Raw genomic sequence first — 15,945 nt, 5'->3', positions numbered from 1 at the left:
CTGGGATACCAGCAAGGAGGCCACAGTGTGATTTCAGCCGGAGATGGCAGCGGGGCTGAGCCAGGCAGAGGCTGCTGAGGTGGATTTCAGAGATCATTGGGCGGAAAAGCGTGTGTTGGGTGACTGAAGAAGGAGGAAAATAAAACAACTTTGACTTCAGAAAGTGGCCTTGCTAGACAAGCCTTTTCACAAGCTCTTCTCCTGGAAAGGGCCTTGAAGGCACAGCTAACCAAACAACCATCCCTCCCGGGCAAGGGCTCCCCACGAGGTGAATGGTTTGCCGTATTTCCGATTCCAGGAACTGGCTGGAATAACACTTATGCAATGGGAACACACGAGGCCCACCTCCAGGAGCCTGGCTGGGGCAGAACTTGGCAAGGCTGGAATCCTCCGTGCAGTGGAAAGTCCTCCTGATCTGCTACAAAAGAGCGTCCCTTGGATGTGTGACTTTGAGGGGACGTCAGAGCTAGCCGCGTGGATGGCTGCGTGGGCCTGGAGCCGCTGGCAAGGAGGAGCTCAGGGTGTGCGAAAGACCCAACAGGACAACGCACAGGCGGGAAACTCTGCTGCCTCTCCCGCGCCGTGGATGGAGTGAGCGCTCAGGAGCCACCATAGCCTGCCGTGTCCCTTCAGCACCGTGTGACCCCGGGCAAGTCACTTAACCTCTTTGATCCTCAGTGTCCTTGTGTGTGAAATGGGATCCGCGTAGCAGCCATCTCCTGGGCTGTTGCAAGAACAGGAAACGTGAGGGAACACTGCTAATACTGTGCCCAGCCCCTTGGGGAAAGTCAGTACTTGGTGGTCACTGGTTGAAAGATCATGACTCTCAGGGCGCCCGGGTGGCTTAGTCCGTTGAGCCTCCGACTTTGGCTCAGGTCATGATCTCACGGTCTGTGAGTTCGAGCCCTGTGTCGGGCTCTGTGCTGACCGCTCAGAGCCTGGCACCTGCTTCAGATTCTGTGTCTCCTTCTCTCTCTGCCCCTCCCCTACTCATGCTCTGTCTCTCTCTCTCTCTCTCTCAAAAATAAATAAACAAAAAATTTATAAGAAAGATCATGACTCTCTAACAAATACAGCTCTCAGGAGATTGAGGGGCCGGGGGGCAGGGGAGACAGAAGGCCATCTGTCAAATCAAAGAATAAGTAAGAATAAACTTGCAACAATAAGAGCAGGCTCAGTGTATGCGTGTGAGGTGGGTAGGCTCCTGAATAGTTGTCTGCAGTCCAAATGTATGCAAATCAAATCATTCTCAAAGCCTCAAGGCAGTTGCTTACATCCAGATATCCCAGAGGGGGATCTTTCTGTAAAGTTGCTACCGCTGATTATTATAATATGGTGCTACTGTCTCACCTGGAGCTCTTAGAGGAAAGGGACAACTGGTGCAGCTTTAGCATCTCGTCGCTACACTTTATTCTTTGTTAAACCAAACTGATGCAGTCCTTTTTGGTGTCGTGTTCCCTGAGCAATCCAGGATTGTAGGTGAAGGCTGGAGTCAGGTGGGGCGGGGCCACCTGTGTTTCAGGGGAGGCGGCTGGAGGGCAGTGGGATCACGTGGGTTGCCTAAATTCACTCAGGGGGGAAGCAGGAGGGTCAGAATCCAGACCCGTGTCTTCTCTCAGTCCTGTGTTTATCTCTCTCGGCTGTTGGCTCTTTCCAGGGAGGCGATGAGCCCTCCTCCTTCTCCTGCACACACGTAAAAGGCATGACATGGACAAGCTTGGGGGTGGGGGTGGGATTTCAGCACGGAGCATGGATGTTTTATGTCTGGGTGCAAGCATGAAGGATAAATACTCATGGGGAGACTCCCTTCCCTCGCTCTCCACCCTGGCTGGGTATGTGGGAGGGAATTCTGGGTCACTGCCACCCCCGCCAACACATTCAGAATGTTAATAACATGTTCTTCGGGGAACGGCCCCAAAATTCTCACACCCAACTCAACACCAAGTTCTTGGTCTTAGAGGGTTCTAGCATGATTAGCCAGAAAATTCTTCCCAGCTTTCCTCCTAGGCCTCTCCCAGCCTGGTCACCTCTCTGTGAGTGACCTACAGTGCTGGCTAGGAGCACCTGGGGAACCTGAATTCGGCTGTCCCTGCTCCAATGAGAAGCGGGATGCGCTTTTACCCATCAAAGTAGCGCCCAGTGTTCATGGCCGTCAAGGATGCGCTGTTCTCAGATTTTTGTGACAAGTGACTAGGAGTTCCCTCATACTCCTTCCTGTGTGCACTCCTCACTCAAACCCCGCATGCTAGTTACCAGATGGCCCCAAGAAGGGCACTCTTGCCCAACCACGTGCCTTCGGTCTTGCTCTTTGCTCACTTGCCCGTCGGGTGATAAGGAAATCAGGAAAATTATGCAGCCCGCAGCCAGGCTTATATTTGAGTATTCCCTGGGCCCTCAGAGGAGGAGTACCCCGAGAATATGACCTATGTCTGGGTTTGCAGACTTCTTTCACCCACCCGGTATCTTAGGGGGAGGGAGGTTACCTGCACTTACACCTGAGAAAACTAGGGTTTTGCAGCATCTGCCCCTGCCTGCCCTCAGGCATCGCTAGGTACTTCTCCAAGCCCCACGTGGTCGGCACAGCTAAGTTCTCCCTATGCTGACGCCCTTTCTGTTCCTCCAGCACTCCCAAGTCATTCCTGCCTCAAGGCCTTGGCACCCACTCTTCCCTCCTTCTGAAGTGTGCCTCCCCATCTGTTTAGCTCCGTGCCCTCACCCAGGTCCCAGCTCTGATGCCACCTTCTCCAGGAGCCTTCTGTCCCCGCCCCCCGCCCAACCACAGAGCCCCGCTTCCCCGAGACGAGCACCAGAATTCAGAGCTAACCGTCCTTCTCCCGAGGGCAGTGGGAGGACTTCTTTGCAGCCCTTCTTAGTGTTGGGATCACTGCCATCTCCAGCACCTCTGTCTCAGCCCTGCCAGAACCAGAAGGAAGGGGTGGGGGGCACTCAGCCAACAGGAGACCCTTGTCCCAGTGCCCCACTCCCCACACTGTCTTCAGATGGGTGGTCACCACTTCTTCAGCATTTCCTGCCCCAGTGTGTCCTCTGACCAACGTAAATCTCACTGAGCTCTGTCTAATCTTTCAAAAACCCATGAGGCTCCTGTTCTGATAGATCCACAGTCCGTGGAGGGGAAGACGGAAACCTTATTTCCTCTGTGAGGCTGACTAGGGGCTGAATTACCTGTGATGGAAAATGCCACTGGTCTGCTTTGTCCTTACCCCTGGAGCTTATAGCAAGACAGTCCATTTTTTCAGCTCTGGTTCACAGGCTAGTGTGCATATCTCAGTCATTAAAGGCACCTTTCGGAAACATGCGAAGTGTCTCCCCTGTGGTCTCTCTAAGCCCAGTGATGTCCCCAGCGCTGCTTGAAGGGCAAAGCCTGGTTTGCTTCCCTCTCGTGGATAGACATACGTGCTATGTGCTTTTGTCCACAGTGTTTTGGCCCACACTGCTTTCAAGTCCATTGCTTCGGTTTTTAATTTCTGGACTTGCCTTGCCTTTTGACCCTGCTAATCAGATTTACTTATTCTGCCACCCCTGGGCCTCCCTGTCAACCCTGAATTCTGGCCCCTGGTGGTTTAACTGGTGCCTGAACCTCATCAACCTTGGCAGCTTCCCCCAGTGGACAATCCCACTGGGTTCCTAGTGGCCCCCAAGCTAGAACTGATACTCAGAATCGCCCAGCTGGTGCTCGGTTTGCCCCGTGACTCATTCCATTTATACTCCAGGGCATAGTATATTCCTCCACCTTGAAGGGAATGTATTCACCCGACATCTGCTCTCAACACTTCCAGAATGCCCAGCGCTGTCCTGGGTGAGCATTCTAAGGAAAGCGACAGGCTTGTCAAAACAGAGGAAGTGGACTTTGGAGTTGGAGAAATTCGAGTTCAAAATAAAGCTGCGTCACCTAGCCACGTGAGCTTGGGTAAATGATTTGGCTCTTTGAGCCTCAGTTGTCTCATCTGTGTACTAGAGATAATTACTACCTTACCTAATGGCGATGAGTGATTTAGAATATTCAGTGGGACAAAGTATTTAAAATACCTGTTCAGGAGATGCCAAATGAGTGGTAGCTACGTGCAAACACAGGCATACCAGCAGACACACTGGTATATTTTGCAAAGAAAAAAGCATGAGCCTCAAGTCTTGAGATATTACCTAATGCTTCCCCTATTTATTTGTCCTGGGCCATCTTTTCCCCACACCCTGCTTACTAGCACGTAACTTGTGCTTATCAGAAGAGGCAGCCAATATGGGATTGTTAATTTATTTGTGAACAGTTTCCTAAAAAGGGTTCCCGTGTGCCGCCTTGTAAGTGTGACTGCGAAAGAGCACGCGTGCCGTGGATGCGTGTGCATGTGTGTGTGTGCTCCTGTGTGTGAGACAACATCAAGCATAGTACGTGCTTCATGCTAGGCAGGGCCCTCGCATGTGTATCCTTTGATTAGCATTTATTTTTAAGCGGGCTGAAAATCCCAAAACATAAATTTATCATGTGAACCATTTCTAAGAGCGCAGCTCAGAAGTGTTAAACGTATTCTTGTGTGACCCATGTCCAGAACTTTTTCACCTTGCAAAACTGAAACTCTCTGCACCCATAAACAACCCCCAGTTCCCCTCTCCTGCCAGCCCCCGGCAAGTTCTGTTCCACTTTCTGTTTCTGTAAATTTGACTACTCTAGTGACCTTATGTAAATAAAAGCACACAGTATTTTTCTTTTTGACTGGCATATGTATTCTCCTACTCAACCCTCACAACCACTTTGGGAGACAGGCCTTATTGTTACTTATGCCTGATGGGTGAGGAAATAAAACGTAAGAGATTCTTTGGTTTCACGTGGATAGTATGTGACACGGGCCGGATTCGAACTCAGGTCTTGTGGCTCCATGTTGAATGTATAGACACGGGTACATACAGAAAAACCGTCCCGAAAACCAGACATGTGTATGTTTTGCACACATTGAAATCTCTCCCTACATATATTCACCTGTTCATAAATGTGTGGCTATCTGTGGCATTATCTGAAGGAGGAAAGACGTGTTTGGCTCTGAATCTGTCCTGTGTGGTTGTTGGGACACTGAGAAATGGGAACATGAAATTGCCCCTGTTGCCCCCGCGGTCTGGAGGCATATTTGGGGAAGCCTGTGCAATGACTGGAAGGAGCTCAGGCTCGAGTAAGGATGGGCTTCAACCCTTACTAGCTGGGGACTCGGGTTTGTCAGGCCTCTTGCAGATGAGAAGACAGGTCAGAGGGTCCAGGGAGATAGTGTGTGTGGAGGGCCCCGCTCTGGCCCCCAGCATCCCCCCCTTCACACCACGGACTGGCTGTCTCTGGAAGCGCCTCTTTGCCTCATCTCTAAGTCCTGGGTTCTAAGGGAGGGTTGTTTTCCCTCCCTCTCCTCTCCCTGGCCTTCCCCCCTCTCCCTCCCTCTCTCCCTTAACTGCCCCACCTCTAAAGGCTTGAGCCTTTGGAGGAATTCACTAAGAAACCAAATTCTGTGTTCAGGCTGACTGCCGAACTCCCAGGCCTCGCTGTCAGGGAGATTTCTGGGCCTTTAATGAGGAGAGAATTTGATCCTCAGACTCCTTGTTAAGATAAAGACCTGGCGGGTTTATTAACTCTGTCCAGCTGGGGTACAGGCTCACAGAGAAATAATTAAACACTCCCTGCCTAAGAATGGTCAGGGTCTCGGGGAAAACCTGGCCTGGACCTTGCGAGAAAGGGGAGAAGGGTGATTGGTTACCCCTGGGGCAGGAATCATTTCTTCAGAGCCTAAAGCTTGAAAAGAGAAGAGCGTGTCTTTCTCTCTGAAAGGACTCGCTTCCTATTTCCCTCCATTGTAGACCGAGTTCATTTATTCGTTCGGCAGATATTTATTGAATACCCGCTGTATGCCAGACACTGTGCTGAGTTTGGGGTGAGGGTGGAGGCACTCCGAGGACAGCCAGCTCATTAATACCATTTTTTTTTAAATTTTTTCAACGTTTATTTATTTTTGGGACAGAGAGAGACAGAGCATGAACGGGGGAGGGGCAGAGAGAGGGAGACACAGAATCCAAAACAGGCTCCAGGCTCTGAGCCATCAGCCCAGAGCCCGATGCGGGGCTTGAACTCACGGACCGCGAGATCGTGACCTGGCTGAAGTCGGACGCTTAACCGACTGCGCCACCCAGGCGCCCCTCATTAATACCATTTTATATAGAAAGACTGAGCGCAGAAAGAAGTAACTTGTCTACGATGACGGGATCAGTCAGGACTTGGTCCTGTCCTCACTGATGTGAAATACCTCCTCTTGCATGCCAAGCAGCTCTGACCACCCCCCCCCCCCCCCCCGCCTCTCTCCTAGGATTTGACCTTCTTTGGGCTCAGCACTCGAGAATGCAGCCGCTGGATTGTCAGCCCTCTGTAGGTGGAACCATGCCCACCACCTCGCAGCGGACCCTGAAGCCGAATCTCAGTGCTCTGTTTACTGCTGGTGAGTGATCTCTTAACATAGATGGAATTCAGTGAATAAGGTAGGGTAAAGGAAGAATATGCAAGGGGAAGGATGTAAATGGTCTTAGAAGGAGGAATGGTGTTCGAGAGAGAGAGAGAGAGAGAGAGAGAGAGAGAGAGAGAGAGAGAGAAAGTGTGTGTGTATGTGGTATGCACGCGGGCACACTCACATGGCTAGGGGAGTGTGTGTGTGTGTGTGTGTGTGTGTGTGTGTGTGTGTGTGTGTGTATGGGCCATTTCAGACGCCATAACCTAAGGGGTCCTTAATGAAACATGGCCTGTTTGCAGAATGGTGATACGGAAGACCTGAACTGGAAGGTATGTTCATGAGGCAGGCACGCAGGGAGGCAGGCGGAAGGACACGGGCGCTGGGGTTGGTGTCGCGAGCGGGAGAGCGTGGAGTCCAAATCTCCACTCTGTGCTTTGCTAGCCGTGTGCCTTTGGGCAAGTCACTTATCTCAGCCTGTTTTCTCCTGTGACATGATGGCAGTGCTGACGGCTGCACAGCGCTTGCAGGCACCCTGTGTGCTGTGCGCGTCAACAGCACCCGTCCCCCTTCCCGGTTTCTTTTAGGCGTGCACGATCAATTCGCCTTCGCCTTTCAGCAACAGCGGAAAGGGCAGTTTTGCGATTGATGGTTAGAGTCTATAAGGAAACGTAGGGCTGATCCCGTAGCATAAGATGAGAGGCTGAAGAGTTTGGATAGCATCTCCAAGCTGGAAGAGGTTGGAGGTTGTGATGAGTGATGTGAACAGACAGTCTGTTTGTTTGCTTTTAGAAAGTTGCGCTCAGGATCTGTAACAAATCAGTCTGAAGGCAGATCAGGCGGGTGCTTAAAGGGCCTCAGTGAGAAGAGAAATTCCCTAGAATAATGTGGTACAAGGGGATGGGGAGGAAAGGGAAGGACAAATTACAAAAGAACAACAGCAGTAGTAACTAATGTTCACTGAGTATTTGCTGTGTCCCTGGTATTGTCTAAGCATCTCAGGGACTTTGCTCATTTAATGTATCAAATGTATTAACTTGTCCTACACCCATGGCACACCTGAGGTGAACACCATTCTTTTTTTTTTTTTTTTTTAAATTTTTTTTTCAACGTTTATTTATTTTTGGGACAGAGAGAGACAGAGCATGAACGGGGGAGGGGCAGAGAGAGAGGGAGACACAGAATCGGAAACAGGCTCCAGGCTCTGAGCCATCAGCCCAGAGCCTGACGTGGGGCTCGAACTCACGGACCGCGAGATCGTGACCTGGCTGAAGTCGGACGCTTAACCGACTGCGCCACCCAGGCGCCCCGGTGAACACCATTCTTAACACTTTTTGGAGGTAAGGAAACTGAGGCATGGAGAAGTTGAGGTGCAAATAAGGCAGGTTTCCACCCCAATTTAATTTAGAATGGATTTTTAAAAAAGTTCTTAGGCATACCCACACTGTAGAAAAATCAATAAAAATACTGATTTTCTCGGTCTTTCATATCCAATGAGAGTAGGTCGCTGTGTTTCCTTTTAAAGTGTTTTATCCATAACTTACATGTAATTGTAATAATGATGTACATTTACAAATATCACGAGCATAGGATGATGATAGTTTTAAATGGTGTTTAATATTTTATTGCATGGATAGACCAGAGCGATTTTTTTTCTGCTAATATGAACATCTTGGAACATAAATCCTTGACAGCACCTTTTATTATGTTTTAAAGATACATTTCCTGATGTTGAATTACTGAATGAAATACAGTACCAATTTCACGGATCTTAATTCATATTTCCAGGATTGCTTTTTCCACGGGGTTGAACTTGCAGTGTCCTCAACGATGCAGGACGCTGTCGATTTCATGCACCCTTGCCAGCATTTGGTATTATTGTTGTTGTGGTTGTTGTTTGTTACTAGGAGAAATATGGTCAATCCCTTTCACTCCACATTGCATCTCTTTACTTATTGGAGTGCATCGTTTTCCTTCATAGAGGATTGATACTTCCTGCTTCTCTTCAGTTGTTATTATTTTTTGGTGAAGGCCATTTTTTCCAAGCAGCATCTTGCATGTTAGGATGAGTCAAGGACAAAAGGGGAGGAGGAGAGGGGTAAAGTTGAGGAGCGCACGCGAATGCTTGAGCCAAGTGTCAGTGCTGTCTGGGAAATGGTGAGGTTTGCTCTCTTCTGGCTAGTATCTTCTTTTTCCTTCTTACTACAAAAATATGTTCATTGCAGGGGAAAAAAAATAAATATAAGGACAAGAGATAAAATCACCCATATTCCCACTGTTCAGAGAGAAGTCCTTTAGCATTGTAGTATATGTGCTTACAGAATCTCTCTATGTACAAAACTTTATATAACAGGTACACACACACACACACACACACACACACACACACACTCACATATCGGTGTAATAGCATCTATTTTGAGCTTTTTTTCTCCCAACACTGGGCTTCTAGCTCTTCCTACCTTCTCTTTCTCTTTCACTCTCTCTCATCATTTAAATGCATGTGATTTTACAGGTGTCATTTGTCATTTTCTTACTCAGAACACCTCAAAGGCCTGAGAGGTGGGGTCAGGTGTCAGGGTCCTAGAGGAATCCCCCATCTGTGGGTCTCAACCAAGTGACTCAGCTGGCTGCCATTATTTCTGTTTTTTTTTTATATCTGATTCTATTGGCTGCCATGTTCTTTCAACTGATGGAGGACAATTTAGCAAGATTTGGAAGTAGAAACCTGGGATAAGTGTTACATGTGGGCTCATGCGCATATCCATTTTGGTTCGTTGCTAGTCGATTTTCTCTAAATAAGTGTTGAAAAGGGCCATGTTGAGCTGACCTCAGTACTTCTTTGATTAAAGAATTAAAGTTTCAAGGAAAGATTTCTTTACAGGCCTAATTTATGGAAGAGGAGTTCCTTTCTTTTCTCTTGTTCCTTTCAGGCGTTCTGAGCCTTTTAAAGTCTGATCTAGAGTGATAGTTGGGTTCTAATGAGGCCCAGCAGACTACTGGCCCCTAAATTCCCAGTCACAGGCAGAACTTTGGTTGGAAGGTTCAACACACTTGTGTTGCATCCCTGCTCTGTGACAGGCTCTTTTACATACATTTAATCTATTTAACTTTTCTACCTCCCCAGACCTCAGTTCCTCCATCTGTAAGTTGGAAATAATAAAAATCCCGACTTCATAGGTTGGCTGTGGGAGTAAATGATATATAAGGAAGGGGAGAGCTTACAGAAGCTGGCACACAGGAGTCAATGCTAGCTCTTGTTGTGTAAGGGGCTGGGATGCTGTTTTCACCGCATCACTTGTTACCAGGACCTGTAACACTGGAAGCTTCACTAAAAGGCTCACCTGCAGCCCCTATATAACATCCCATTCAATCGCTCCACCATTCCTTGTAGGGAAACAGTTATCTTCTGTTTTAAGAATGTATTCATTTATTCATGATAAAGCACCTCCTTGGGGCACCTGGGAGGCTTAATCGGTTAAGCGACTCTTGGTTTTGGCTCAGGTCACGATCTCATGGTTTTGTGACTTCAAGCCCCGTGTCAGGCTCTGTGCTGGCAGCACGGAGCCTTCTTGAGATTCTCTCTCTCTCTTTGCCTCTCCCTCACTTGTGCTGCCTCTGTCTCTCTCAAAATAAACTTAAAAAAAAATAAAGCTCCTCCTCTACACCAAGTGCTATTCTAGATTCTGAGGACATAGTGGGAAGCAGAGCAAATTTCCTGCTCTCATAGAGCTTACGTGCACATTCAGGAGACAGACAACTCGCAACCGAATCGGTGCTTTAGGTGGTAGTAAGGTCAGGAGGGGGAATAGAGCAGGACTGGGGGTAACGGCGTGGTAAATAGGAGGTCACTGTTGTGCAGAAGGGTAAGGGAAGACCTCTCTGATGGTATGATATTCGAGCAGAGGGGTAGAAAAAGTAAGAGACTGAGCCCCACGGATAACCAGGGGAGGCACAGTCCAGGAAGTGGGAACAGCTCCTACCAGGGCTCTGAGGTAGAAATGAGCCCATTGGAGGTTGGAGGCCCAGTGGAGGGTGGTGTGGGATGGGTTGGGATGGCTTGAGAGGGAGTGTGGTGGCAGAAGAGGGAAGAAAAGAAGTTCTGGCTGTGAGAGAGGAGGGCGTATTTCGTAAAGCCCCCTATGATACTGTAAGTACTTCAGCTTCTACTGAGTCAAGTACGAAATCACTGGACGATTTGAGTAGAGGCGTGATCCGTGATCTAAGGTTCTAAAGTGTTACCATGGCACTGTACAGCATGGGCAAGGCCAGAAGATGGCTATTGCAATAATCCAAGCAAAGGATTAATGGGACCTTGGATGTTGGTGGTGGGGGGTTGGGTATTATGAACAGGTGAGCTTGCAGAAGGTGCAAGAGGCAGGCTTGGCTGATGGACAGAGATGGGATGTGAAAGTACACCACTTGAAGGTCTTGAACCCAAATAACTAGTGGAGTGGAGTTGCTGTGTACCAAGATGGGGAAGACAGGGCAGAGTAGGAATCAAGAGGTGGGTTTGGGGCATATGGACTTTGAGGTATCCATTACCTGGTCCAGTTGAGATGGTAGTTTTGTAGTTAAAGATTGAGTCTGTGGTTTTGATGAGAGGTCTGGTATAGACCCACATTTAGAAGTCTTTGGCATATACATAGTATTTAAAGCCATCGGTAAGATCGTGAAGGGAATGAGCATAGACAGAAAATAGAAGTGGCCTGAAGACTGAGCCTGCCGGCCTTTCAAGGTGGCACAGGTGAGGGAAACCCATTGCAGATGAAGAAATCAAAGCTTGCGGAATCAAGCAGTCTGCTTCCTAGCGAGCGGCAGAGATGGGAATCCAAGCTCTATAGGTCTGACTCTGACGTCTATGTTCTTAAGCTCTTAGCAGTACTCCACATGCTGGAGCAAAGAGGGCTTTTCCCGGAGACATAAAACATGGGTGGCTTGGCTTGCCAGGGCTTCTAACTGTGCTGGAATAGCAAACTGGGCCCTCAGGTTTGAGCAAATAAGACACTTCATTTGTTGGTAGAACCAGATGACACATCCATCAGCCCCACCTGGTGTAGTACTCAAGAATCTCAAGGGAGCAAGAAAGGTCTGGTAATTAAGAAAGATTCCTTTCCTGAGCTGCAGTGGGTCACAGTGACTGTCAGGGGCGAAAGATTGATGCCTTAATAAAGACCACCTGAAAAGGCAATTGACCAGCAAGGGAAAAAAATCATTGCCACCCACCCACTACCAACAGTATCTCCGTCCAGAGACCCACCACGAACACAGGGCTGCTTGGAATTGTCTGTACCAGACGTCACTTGGCCTCATTTTATAGTTGTCAACAACCAGGATGCCTTCCTTCGTTCACTGATAAACAGTGCTGTCCGCCTAGTTCCTTGACTAGATACACAGAGACGAACAAGACTCCCTTCTCTTGCTTTGCGAGTTCAGAATATCCTGGAGGCCATGACTACTGTCAAGATTGTGGCCAAGAGTTCAGTTTCATAATACTGCATGTACTCGTGTTTGAATATTTTAAAAACTTATTTTTTCATACATTTATTTTTGAGAGAGAGAGTGAGCAGGGGAGAGGCACAGAGAGAGGAGGACAGAGGATCTGAATTGGCTCTGTGCTGACAGCAGCAAGTGTGATGCGGGTCTCGAACTCACGGACTGTGAGGCCATGACCTGAGCTGAAGTTGGATGCTCAACCGACTGAGCCTCCCGGGAGCCTCTAAACATTTATTTCTATAATGATATGGAGAATTAGAGCCCCGCGTGTAGTAAATGCTCAGTAAGTTATTCACTAAAGTGTGAGTGCAGTCATAAAGAAAGGGCACAGAATTGGGAATTAGGACCAACATTGCAGCTGTGACTTTGCAAATAAAATAGCTACGTGATTTCACAAAAATCACTCTTCTCTGGATCTTAGTTTTCCCATCTGTCAGACAGGAGTTGGATTAAATTATCCTAGGAGATCTTTTAGATCTAACGCTAGGATTTGTTGCAAGGTCTGGAAAGCCCCAGTAAAACTCCCCTTCCTAACCTGCTGTTAAATGCTATGATGTATGTTTTGTAGGATGGGCATCGTAGGGGTTTAAGAAAAGGAATCAGATGCATGCCTGCTGTGTACAACCTGACATTCCCTCTGTGGAGCCACCTCCTTTCCCATAATTCCTCAGATCCCAAATTCTCAGGGGTTCAGCCTGTTGGGAGACCTGGCTGGGCACCTTGCCATAGGGCAACCCAACAGTGGCAAGGTGGGAAAAATGGGAGTTATCTTTGCCTTTTTCAGTGCCTGCCAGGATCAGTACACGTGTTGGCCAGGAATATGGGTGCTTAGAGCTCCCTTCTGCCTTGAGTCCGACCCAGCATTCAGGCAGATGGAAGTCACCCTGGAAAAAGGAAGGGGGCTCCTTCCAGTGCATACCTCCTGAAAGAGAACTTGCTGTTCTATTCGCTTTAAGGACAGGAAGTCGCTGTTTGGAGCTGCTAGTGTAGAATTTTCCTAAAGGAGACCTTCTCTCGAGGCTGTTCTCTCTATCCTTTTGGCCCTCATGTTAGTTCAGGCCCTGGCTTTTTTTTTTTTTCCCCCTCAACAGGACAATTGCATAGCTTCTAGTCAGGATCTGTCTTCACCAGTCCCCCTCCAGCCCGTTTCCTACTAAGGAACTAGGGTTATCTTTTTGGGAAAAAAATAAATAAAAATGAAAGGGCGGTGCTTGGGTGGCTCAGTCGTTAAGCATCTGACTTCAGCTCAGGTCATGATCTCACTGTTCATGAATTCGAGTCCTACTTTGGGTCAACACAAGCCCCCCTTCAGGTAAAACACAAGCCCCAGGTGAGCCTCACTTCCCTTTCTCTCTCTGCCCCTTGCTCACTTACACTCTCTCACTCTCTCTCTCAAAAAATAAGTAAATAAAGGGCAAACAAAATACTCCAAACAAACTGGCTTACGTCTTCCACCCGCTCATGAGCCCTCCCAGAGGCTCCACTGCCCTTGGAATCAATACAGGCACCAGCCAGAGCCTGTAAGACCCAGGCTACCTTTCCCACCCCTTGTCAAATTGGTCACTGCTTTTGCACTTATGAATTCCATCCTTTGGAAAGGAATGATTTTTTTTTAAGTTTATTTAATTTATCTTGAGAGGAAGAGAGCATAAGCGGGGGAGGGGCAGAGAGGGAGAGAGAGAATCAATCCCAAGCAGGCTGAGCGCTGTCAGTACAGAGACGGACGCGGGGCTCTAACTCAAGAACAGTCAGATCGGGGCGCCTGGGTGGCTCAGTTGGTTGGGCGGCCGTCTTTGGCTCAGGTCATGATCTCACGGTCCATGAGTTCGAGCCCCGGGTTGGGCTCTGTACTGACAGCTCAGAGCCTGGAGCCTGTTTCAGATTCTGTGTCTCCCTCTCTCTGACCGTCCCCCATTCATGCTCTGTCTCTCTCTGTCTCAAAAATAAATAAACGTTAAAAAAAAATAAATAAAATAAAAGCTAATATTTAAAAACAAAACAAAACAAAAGAACAGTCAGATCATGACCATTTGCTGAAATCAAGAGTCGGATGCTTTACTTAACCCACTGAGCCACCCAGGAGCCCCCACTTAAGTTTTTTGAATCTACTGTGGTCCTTCCAGCCTCAGGGTTTTGTTTAATCTTTTTTTTCTCTCTGCTTGGGGTTCTCATCTCTACTCCTTCCTTCCTCCTCTGATGAAGTCCGCCTCCTCAGAGAGCCTACCCTTGACCATTTTATCTGAGGTTTAATGTCTCGCTTTGTTCCAGTTCAGCTAATGGTACTCTTCTGCAGATATTGTATTCATTTGTTTCTTTGTGTCTTTTCCTACCACTGCTGCTAAACTGTAAACTGTTAGCTCCAGGAGAGCAGAGACCTGTGATTTATGGCTGTCTACGTCTCCAGTGCCTGTCTCGGTGCCAAGCTGATGCTCACGACATGTTTGCTAAATGACTGCCCTGGTTCTGCTCCACTTCCCGACGTGAACCTCCAGCGCGACCCAGTTAGCCTCGCCGTGTCAGAGTGCTGGCAGTGCCCCAGCGGGCAGTGTTCTTCTTCCCCTGCTTCTGTGCCTGTGCCAGACCTTCTGCCTACAATGCCCTTTCTTCTTCCCTGTTGGGCTCCTGAAACACTGACTCAGCCTTCCAGGCTGAGCTCAAATATCATCTCTTCCTCGATGCTGGTCCTCACCTCTCCTGGTGAGATGGAAAGCACCTGCCTCGGGGTGAAGGGTGTGCCCGCTTGGGTCACAGCCTTTCTCACTGGCTGGTCCTGCCCCTCTGCCATCTACTTCCCTCACTGGATGAACGTCTTGGGAACAAGGATATCCGGCTCATCTTATATCCCCACCTCTTCTGTTCAGTCCATGTTTGTGGAGGGAATGGGTATGCTCATAAAGGAACTTCCTCTGTGAAATTTCAGTCTAGGGAGTCTTCTCTCTGAGGAATCCTGTTTGGATGTTCTCTCTTGGAAATTTTCTCTGGGGTTCCTGGTTCAGGGAGACCATCTCTCTGGTGTTTGTCTTCTGGGATCAGGCCGTCGGTTTGCTTTAGAAAACAGTTTGCTACTGCCTGCTTTAAAAGGAACCTGGCAGTTAGTACAGGTCCCATGGTAGGTGCAGGAGTAGACAGCCAACCCTCCCAGATACTTTCCTTCTCTGCCTACCAGTAGGACTGGTTGTTAGGGGTTCATTCAGTCCGTCATTCATTCACTCATTTCCACTGGTCTCCTGCTAGGTGCCAGGCGCTATGTCGGGGCCGTGGTCACAGAGAGGGGAGAGGTCCTGTTTCTAACGTAGTCCTTGTGGATAGGGAAGTATAGACAGGCAGAACAGGGTGATCAGTGCTGTGATGGGAGCTGTGCATGACGAGGAAAAAGAGGGCTTTCTTCCACCTGGAGGGGTTCAGGAGGTCTTACGAGGGGAGGGGCTCTTTATGTGAACTTTTGATAGGTGAGTAGAATTGTTTATGGGTAAGGAGGTGAGAAAGGGAGGAAGAGAAAGCTAGGGAAGGCACAGGGACAGGAATCCCAAGGCCTAGAGCAAGGAGTAGAAGGCATGCCTGGGAAATGACAGAGATCGCTGAAGTCTGGAGCTTTGCTGCTCAGTTTGGAGCGAGGACCAGCAGCATCAGCATTGCATGGGAACTTGCTGGAACAAGGAAATTTTTTTTAATGTTTACTTTTGAGAGAGAGAGAGAGAGAGAGAGAGAGAGAGAGAGAGACAGCATGAGCGGGGGAGGGGCAAAGAGAGAGGGAGACACAGAATCTGAAGCAGGCTCCAGGCTCTGTGAGGTCAGCACAGAGCCCGACGTGGGGCTCGAACTCATGAATGTGGCATCATTGAGGTCCACCCCAAGACCAACTAAACTAGAATTGACATCTTAACAAGAGCCCCAGGTGGTTCCTGCCCATGTTAAAGCTTAAGAGAAAGTGGGCAAAGTGGTGTTTTTCAAAACCATCATCAAA

The 15,945-nt window shown here is 48.6% G+C and overlaps 1 long non-coding RNA gene across 1 annotated transcript in view; it reads left to right on the top strand.

Moving 5' to 3' along the window:
* Nucleotides 1-15,945, top strand: part of LOC102902095 — a 351,245-nt gene that overhangs the window by 73,987 nt on the left and 261,313 nt on the right. The window contains exon 3 of the long non-coding RNA XR_006584306.1: nucleotides 6,351-6,479. This is a non-coding gene — a long non-coding RNA (uncharacterized LOC102902095). The remainder of the gene's footprint in view (nucleotides 1-6,350; nucleotides 6,480-15,945) is intronic.

Source organism: Felis catus, chromosome C1, assembly GCF_018350175.1.
Source record: "Felis catus isolate Fca126 chromosome C1, F.catus_Fca126_mat1.0, whole genome shotgun sequence".
NCBI lineage: Eukaryota > Metazoa > Chordata > Mammalia > Carnivora > Felidae > Felis > Felis catus.
Note: the sequence above shows the minus strand (reverse complement) of the source record. Positions and strands in the feature narration are given on the sequence as shown.